At 36.9% G+C, this 9,724-nt stretch overlaps 1 long non-coding RNA gene across 1 annotated transcript; it reads right to left on the bottom strand.

The window, feature by feature from the left end:
• Positions 1-233: 233 nt before the first annotated feature.
• Positions 234-3,199, bottom strand: LOC109202626 (uncharacterized). The gene is made up of 4 exons (XR_003220638.1): positions 2,944-3,199; positions 2,572-2,647; positions 2,225-2,395; positions 234-1,723 (listed from the first exon to the last, which is right to left on the bottom strand). It is a non-coding gene; the product is annotated as an uncharacterized LOC109202626 (long non-coding RNA).
• Positions 3,200-9,724: the final 6,525 nt, after the last annotated feature.

A 9,724-nucleotide genomic window follows, 5' to 3' on the forward strand; every position in this document is an offset into this window, starting at 1 on the left:
AAAAATACATTATCAGTATAATGTTTCCAAGAAAGTGCCAGCTCTTTAGAGGTGTGTTATTTCACAAAAATGTTTTTAAAAAGAACATGTAGATGGATTTCTTACACAAGATTGTTGGCAACAACACTGGCTATCATGGCATGGCTGCAATAATTAAGGAACAATCTTACAAAGATGTTGACTTTCAGTTTGTAAGAGTCGAAGAAGCCCCAGGCCATGTTAAAGTCCACTGTTTTGTAAACCAATTCAGCCACCCAGATCTCCTCTCTAATGGAACTTTGTGGTTCCATAGCTACATAACCTAATTCCCTCTGTGTAGTAAGCAGCGTGCACAAATGGCCCGTGGGATTTTCTTTATATAGGAGGACTGTCTCAGTTTATGATGTAAGAATTACAAAAGAATGACTTTAATTATCAGAGCAACTGAAAACTGTACAAAACAATAACAAATGCATCCCCAAATGGATATGCACATCTGTACAACAGCTAAGATGCAAATTAAAGTAAACACAGCATGTAAAATGACAAGGAAAAAAAATGTTGTGAGCCAAATAGCAAGAATTTAAACCAGAGTCCTTTCTTCATTTTTCTTAAAAACATGATGGAAGAAAAGAAAAAAATTATCACTGAAATAATTTTTTAAAAAGTACATATCATTCTCAATTACATCTATTTACCAATAACTATAAAATGCGAAATGCCCAGCTGTGGGGCTCTGTGATACTGTGTGGTGCCAAGCATTGTAAATTTCCAAAGCGATGCACTGAAATGACGGAAACTGAATGGTTGGGAAGTGATGTCGGACAACAAGCTCCCCCTGAAGGAGCACATTGTGGTACATCTGGAGCCTCTCACACATTCATCAAATGCCATTCTAAGTACCTAGCAGGAAGGGAAAAAAGACACAAAGTATCCTATTTAACTACTCAATCACCCAAATGGAGACTGTTATTACCTAGAAGCTGAGTGGCTTCAAGTATGATCTTCTCTCAGATGGTGGAAAGTTAGAGATAATTGGCAGCAGGTGCCGATGTGTTCAAGTCACATAAATACATATGCACATGGGGGTTTTGTGCACTCTTGGATGAGTTGTGCATCGTTCAGCTACATGTTACAACGAGACCAGACGCCTACATCGTAACCCAGATTCAACAACATCTGCTCTGCGTGTGACTGTGCATTGTCATCGGTCTCAGCATGGAACCATGTTTTTCCAATCTCAACAGCATTTAAACTGAGTATTCATTCTTTTGTTCCCCATTCTGTGTTCAATTCTGTTCTTGTTTTAAATCAGTTGTTATTTCTGTGACTTACACACATCCTTGTCTCTAATAATTCATTATGCTTCAGTACGTCCATGTAACCACCAATGCTTAGTGTGCAGCATTGCTGTCACATACTACGACAGAGCTGACGAGAGCGTTGTGATTCATTGTTTTTCTCTTTCAAAGTCTACAGTAATGACATCCTCACATTATTATTCACAATTTACCAATTATCCCTCTGCCCATCTTCTGATCCACATTCACAGCAATGCACAAGCCTATTTGTTCTGAGGTTGGATTAAACTGTGTTGGTCACTGCCTTTTTAAATGGTACTGCTAAAAATATTTCCCCTTTATCCCTCTTATTTTCTTTGTTTTTTCTGGTTTGGGTGACCGCTTCTGTCTTCTGCTCTATTTTCTGTCCTTCCTCTGCAGCTCTCACATTACATGTAAGTTTTCTAAATTGGGAAAGAAAAAACAAAACAACACCAACTAAACAAATAAAAAAACACCCAGCACATCTCCTGTACATATTTTACATTTTTTGCAGTTACAAACAACCCGGCACAGATGTCCAAACTGACACATTAAAAGTTACCAAGTAAAAGCCAATATTCAAATAATGCCTGTGTTTTAAATAACACCTGCTTCCACAAAAACTAGTAACGGCTGTCAGACTTGGACTTGCAACAGACACTGATGAGGCAGAAATTACCCAAAATATCATGGCTCACACTTTAGATTAATTCTATGCTGAATTTGTCTTCAAATTAGAATTATAATTCTTAATCACAAATTATTTCCAGTATTTTTTTTACCTAAAAATGAATATTGTATGGGATAACCCAGCATTTATTAATAAAGCAATAATTATTTTTTCTGAGTAAAATGCAAAATTAAAACATTACAAAAAAGAAATAAACAGAATTGTGAATTGGAAAAGATGTATAGACATTTACCTTTCAAATGTTCCCACAGATCTTCAGTCCAAAGGGATTCAGTTCCAAAGTTCATGCACCACAAATTCTAAAGCATATTCTCCTTTACTTTTGTGCCTGGAGTGAGGAAATGCCAATAAACTCTGATTGGAATACATTAGGGGCCTTACTGCTGACCTTTGGATCTACAATCTGCAATTGACAACAATAATTCTGTTAAAAAGAGAAGATGATTATTGTAGTATCAACACAGAGTATTATCTATCAAGACATTGGGAACATGCTGAGTTTGCAATAACACAGATCAGGCAGTAGATGATACCTATAAAATCAAGGGACAAGTAGCAACGAATGCCTGTCTCTCTTACATTAACAAGTTTGTTTCGGATGAAGGCCTCTTTGTAGCTGTGAACTGATTTTATTTTTTTGGCAGCTTTGGATCTTCTAAAAAAAGAGAGATATGTGATCCACCTTCAGAGTAGTTATGACAAACATTAGAAAACAACAGCCAATTAAGTCAACTTTAGCATTTATTCAATCAATCTTACAGACTGTTCGCTGAGTCTCCCATTAGCTATGTTCCCATTTTTAGCATAGTCCCTGAAGAAGATGTCCTCTAAATTTAGCTGCCAAATCTCCCAACATGAATTGGCTATTCTCTAACACTGTTTTGTTGCTGAGTACATAACAGTTAGTTTGGATTAGTCTGGCATTAAACGAGAGCAGTGAGAATGACTTACTGTAAACCATTTAAGTAGAGAGCAACAAAGCCAAAACTCTGAGCTAAAAGATGCAAAAACAGAAAAGATGATGGTAGATGCACAGGCAAACAAATCTTTACTTTTGTTCAGATGAGTGAAAAAATTCATATTTACTCATAAGACGAGATGATATGATATGAGATATACTTTATTCATCTCTGGAATTTATATCTTAAGAATTCTTTTGTTGCGGCAACTAAAATTAAGTTCAAGAGAACTTAGAGATAGTGGACAAGCAGTGGTGCACAAGTCCTTACTGATGTATGTAAACACAAGAACATCCATTTATGGTGTATGTTGTTTGTCATCAGTCAGTGGTGGTGTTAATGTATATATCTGAAGTATACATGTTTAAGAAAGCTTACATTTTGTAATGTCCATTTTAATACAAGGTGAACGTCAGTCTTACCCTCTAAGTGACCACCCCCGCACACTGTATGAAATGTAGAAAAATGTCCTCACTGCAAATCGATTGTTTATGCTGAACAAACAAAAAAAAGACTTTACTGAATTTATCGAGCACTGTAATGAGTTTATGTCTCCCCTGACAAACCCTGTCACACTGAAATAAAGAAAAGGCTGTATCTGCTGTTTTTCTGATAGGGATTAGAAAAAATTAATGCCACATATTACATGTATCCTGTATACGCACAAGCACACACGCGTGGCCACAGAAAGACACAACTTATCTGCGCGTGACACATAGGCCACTTGGGTCACTTCCTTTTACCCATAAGCCTTTAGGAAAGGTCATGCAGTCAAATACTAATACCTTTAGTTTGGTCTCAGAGGAGCGCTCAGTTTTGAGAAATGGCTAAGTCAGAGTCTCCAAAGGTCAACTACTCTAGATGGGAAGTAACAGAGCATGAGGTCAGAACAACAAATATGCCAACTATCTGCGGGAGAAGCGTCTGTGCCTTTCAAGAAGGATGAATCTCAAAGCTGTTCACTTTTTTTCCCCATATTTTCTCCAGTGTATGGGCGCTTTAACAGAAACAAGAATATATTCCGTTTTGCAAATTTGTTTTCTTGATTCTTTGGACTGTCTTTCTTTGCCTCGAGCTCATGCGACACAATGGCGAAAACGAAGAGAATAAGAGATATCTCAACTAGCTTGTTGGGATAAATGAAACAGGGATAGAGATGACATGGAAACAGATCACAAAGGCACTCGGGAGATTCAACTCAAGTCTATTTTCTTTTTCTGTTTTTTTTTCCTGCCACAGAAAGAGCGCTGGGGCCGATTTGGTTAGGATTTAGCATGAATTACCACGGCTTAGATCCTGTTAGTGGCGATAAAGCCCCAAAATGTCCCACTTGTATCCTTATCCTCCCTATGAATATTCAGCAACTTGCTCTCATCTCCCCATTGTTTTCTCATTTGTACTGGTATCTGACAGTATTGGTGATAATGTGTTGGAAGAAGATGTGGCAAAGGGAAGTGGCATTGATATATGATACGATAGGGGCCTTGATGACACGCTTCAATGGACTCAAAGGAGTCTCATCTCTGAGCTCAATCGGAACGTGTTTGAAATTCATTAAAGTTAAAACGACTTTGATTTATTATCTTGGAAATGATTAGGTTGGAGAGATTTGTTGTCTCGAGCAATATCCGGCTGGAAACATTTAAAGTGGCAGTTTTTAATATGGAAGTCACTCAAGTGGCCCCTTTCTGTTACAGTGCTTGTTTTGTTTAGGAGAAGAAGAAAAAAATGTCAACAATCTCAACTTCTGAAAATTCCCACATTCCAGTGTCACATTAAAACAAGCTGGGTGGTAAGAGTTGCAGCTAGTGAAGAAGCACTGGAATTGTAAGGCTCTGTGTGCGTGTGTGTGTGGTCACGCAGTGACTAAAGTGACTGAGCTTGAGTGCATATGTGAATGTGTATGGGAAAGATCAGTGAAGCGGGAGGTGGGAGAATAACCATGTTAGAGTAAAAGAGCAGAAAGGCTACATCTGTCACTCTGTATTTTCTCACACGCATTTTGACAAGACCCATGAGCCTGCCACTAAACCAAGCTAGCTCTGTTGCCTGTCGAATGTAGATACGCACATGTGTACACACACATCTCATGCCTCATGTAGCATGATGGAATGAATAAAGTTCATTGAGTGTTCAAGGGTAAAAGTGCAACTGTAGGTAGAGCCCATAAAATGTGTGGCACAGTAGAATTTTTGCAAACAAGTATAGCGGTAAGGAGTGGATTTTGTACACTGTCTCTGTGCGTATACATCACATGTCTGTTCCTGCTGCTCAAGCTGGCACATAAAATGACAGTGAAGCATTTCCTCTGCCAGCTTTGGTGCTATCACTTTTTCTCTCACCCCTCATTCCTCTTTCTCCCCCAATAGCCACTGGCCATATGCTCAGTCCTAAAGCCAGGCCCTTTGCCATAGTGGGATGTGTGCTTGTAGCTGTATAATATATTTGGATGGAAGAAAGCAAGCAGATAGCACATTATGAAGTCAGACTCTAGTCCTACTTACATTTTTATATTCTGCAACCATCACAAGGGTTATGTTTGCATCTTGTAAAAAATATTTGTATATTCTCTTTCGTTTTGTGCTTTGTTAGTTTCCTTTTCCTATCCTGACAATAGCTGAGACTTGTTTGAGTGTCGACGTACTGCTGGCCTTTCAGTGTATTTTATAATTGTTTAGTATGTTATAGATGGTCTTCACTTTAGATGAAGTCACAAAAAATACTTAAGTACGTATAAACTAATACAGTTACACATGAGCTCATTTTATAATTTGTATATATATAAATGTGAATCTAAGTAATTATTTGTTAATCATTGTAAATCATTGCTTAGATTTACTGAATGACATTATAAATGTCTGACAGCTCCTAAATAGCTTGTTTAATGTAATAATTTATTTAGAAATGGTTAATCCATCATGTATAAAGTACGAAATGCCATCAATAAACATGATACAGAAGAGCAAGACAAAATATATTAAAGAATACCAAATCATTTACAGTCATGAGGAGTAAAGCTTTGAATGATGAATTAAATATATTAGTATATTACTAATACTTAATAGTGTGTAGTTGTTTTAAAGTGTTACCACTTATGAATGTTTCTTAAAGAGATGGAAGAATCTGAAAGTGGATGATTCTTTTGACAGTGATCCAGTGAATTTCTGAGGCAAATTTTTGGTCTTCATTAAAGAAAGCTCTATGCGGGCTCTATGTGTGCGTGTGTGTGTGTTCTGAAACTAGGGACTAAATAAGTAATATTCAAGTCTGCTGGAGCAATTTAATCGCCAGTTACTAAAAGATGGAGTCCGTAGTTTGACATTTATAAAGACCAAAACTAAAAGCTTGTCAAACGTTCTGCTATTGAATTTGCAATTCTTTGATTTTATATGATTATAGCTACTCTGGTTAAATGTGCCAGTAAATGCCATTAAATGTAGTTATTTATTTATTATTTATCAAGCCTTTTTTATTTTAAGTGGTTTTATTCTTTTCTAAGTGGAGGAAGTGTTTGAATTATTTTTTTTCATCCAAGTGCACATGCAGTATATAACTTCGCCAAGCGCTTTTATTCAGCCTGAGCTGAAGTTAGTCAAACATTTAAATATCAATGGCGCTGTGCTTGTTGCACTCTGTAACTAGGGCTCGGGAAAGATTGTCATCTATACAAGAAGTGCTACACAGGCACTTTTCTTAACCAATTCTTGTGCTTTATCAGCAAGATGGAAACAGAAAGCATATGATGTTTCATCATGTCCTCATAGTTCCCAACCTAGGCTTCTAATCCAAATCATCACACACTCTGACACCTTCCTCTTCGAAGCTCTGAGGAAGAACACTGCTTTCTAGGGGAACAACTTGTTCTGCACTGCTCGTTTGTTGAGGAATCTTCAATGGCAAATTACTCACAATAAGCCACAGTGACACAACGTGGAACACTTCAAGGAGGAGAGAATGAAGAGGAGGAGGTCACCTCACTGGGGAAAAGCAGACAACTTCTGATACTACTTCAAGTTGCCAATTAAAGTCAAAACTGCTGTGAGTGTAACCAAAAAGAGGATGACAATGAGGACAATGACGGTGCTGATGAAGAAGATGTTGGCGAGGGTGATGGTGCGTGAGCGGTTCCTACTTTTTGAAGAAATGTGAGTGGGAGGTGAGCTTCGAAGATGAGCTTAGAAAGAGTAGGTGAAGAGAATGAGTGTGGAAAAACAAAAAGGGGTTGACTTCAGAGTGACAGGCAAAGAGCAGCGAGACATATTAGATCTTTTTCACCCAGCACCCGCCTCAACAGATTCTTGCCTTTTAAGCGATTTCTATCTCAAACCCACTCCTGTCATGGGCAATAACATTTGACTCCATTCAGCCAAGGATAAAGTGACTAAAGTTAGAGCACAGCTACAGTACTTTTGATAGACTCCTCCTCATTTTGCTCTCTAGCTTCTGCTATCATCGTCACTGATCCCAATGACACTTGGCTCATTAAAGGAAAAAGCGAGTGTGGGCAGTCTGAGCAAATGAATACATTTTAAGTATGTCTTTTTAACAACTTAGCATACTTTTGGTGGAAAAATACTAATACGTGTTTGATGTTCACTCAGAAACAGACACCTTATCCTGACACTCTTTACTCACGATTACTAGTTTCCTATTATCTCTGAGTCACACGTAAAAAGTAGCCCAGGTGATTCACAATATAACGTATCAAGAATTGTTCTGCTGATTGGTTTACAGTTTTGCTTAAAAATAATTGGTGGCACTAAAAGATTGTTACCATTCAAATTACAGTGTTACTGTCTTTGATGGCAAGCCACACATGGTAAGATCCACACCTCACCACTAGTTTGCTTCAATGAGTCTACTTTACAGTCATTACTTTAAATATAGTTTACTCATTGTCCAATATATTGTTTCTTTATTAAATTAGTTTACTTTTTTTCAATCACAACTTACAATGTTTATATGAAGTGCACACACAACACTGCAAGGTCAACTTTCTGTTTTATGTTGTATTAAAACCCCCAGGTAGCCAAACCCCCAGGTAACTTTGTTTAAATTACCTGGGGGTTTGGCTTTTCCTTCCTGGTTGGCAAAAGGTATGTCAAAGGACTGAGGGATCTGAAGTACTGCTGACAGTCTCATTGGACTAAACAACATGCTTTATTGCCTGGGGGGTGCTTGGAGCTTTGCTTAATTGTTTTGTGTTAGTTGGCTATAGCCAAGTGGCACCCATTTCATTTTCCCATTTTGTGTCATATGGTTCAGCTAAACCAGTAGTTAAGTTCCCTGATGTGTCAGTTAAGCAGATTAGTTCATCTTATGTTTGTTTGAGGTTTTGTTAGTTGTTATTTTGAATTTAGTTTCTTGAGTTGACCTCATTGATCTACCTGTCTAAGTTTTGGATTTGTTAATTCTTTTTCATATTTTTGGGTAAATAAAACCCCACACTTGAATTAAACACCAGTGTCCTCTATATTTTACTGCTTGGTCCCTGACACTGTCAAAGAAGGATTATGTTTGAATTATTAAAAGTATCTACTTGATTTTTCTGGCCTCTCATTCGCAAGTTAACCGGCAACAATGTCAATAATTTTCTTTGGAATAACAGCTTTGGTTGATATTGTGGAACTGCTGTACTTAGTTTTTAGGTGTCCTTGATTCAGTTTAAATACAGTTTTTTGCAACTGACAGTCACTTATTAAATTAACCCATGTGCTATTTCTACTTCTTTTTATTTTACTTTTCATTTACAAATATAAGGAAAAAGGACAACGTCTGTGAGGCAAAGGCTGTCCTCTCTTTGCCATCTTGCCAGCTGTCCTGAATGGACTGATATGAGAGAGAAACATTAATAAATGTTTTTTTCTTCCTCCTATTCTGTTTCTATTGTTTCTTTTTTATGAAGAAACTAATACAAAATTGAAGCAATGTAACATATTTTACCGTTAAAAAAATCCTTGAAAAAAATCCTTGAAAAAATAATGATAATATTTCTAAAAAAGAATTCACTGATTTGTAAAGCAAACTTGTTTTTTTTTTTTTTTATTTTGCAACAAACTAAGTAAGTAAAGCAAATAATCTAAATTTTCTATTTCAAAGTAATGTCTGTAATATGATGCCTTACCCCAATACTGATGGTGGTGTAGTAGGTCAAATTTTGGGGCAGTTGTTATTTATTGTAATTTACCATTTTCTTTTCCAAACTAAAAACACAGTTGCATACTGACAAATGAACATTGGCAAGTATACTTTTTATTTATGTATTTACTTTAATTCCAATAGTATACACTAAACTGTGAATAACAAGGTCTTTTGTGCTTGTTTATTACAAATAACAACTGTGCTTCTTGGTTTGAACATTCACACCAAGAAAAAAGACTCATCTCATTTGTCAGCTGCTGTGCCAAATGTAAACACCAGTACAGATCCTCACTGTATAGCCCCATCTCACACATAGCTGCCGGCAATCTTCACATCAGCAAGCCTGAAAAACATTGGCAGAAAAAAATAAATAAACAAACCACGGTGGTGTAATTGTGATATTCAGAGCTTAACTCATTCACCTATATACCCAGTTTTTAATTTAAAAAAAGAGGCTAACAGGCTTTTGTCATAATTGCAGTATGCAGCACATAGAGACTGAACCAGACTCGGTTGTGTAAGGACTGAGAGATGAACCCTAGGCTTTAATTAAGTACAGTAGGTACATTCTTTCAAGTAGGCTAACTAACCTCTAAGGAAGCAGTTTCATCTCCTGGAAGATAGATAGAGAC

The sequence above is a fragment of the Oreochromis niloticus genome, linkage group LG6 (assembly GCF_001858045.2).
Source record: "Oreochromis niloticus isolate F11D_XX linkage group LG6, O_niloticus_UMD_NMBU, whole genome shotgun sequence".
NCBI lineage: Eukaryota > Metazoa > Chordata > Actinopteri > Cichliformes > Cichlidae > Oreochromis > Oreochromis niloticus.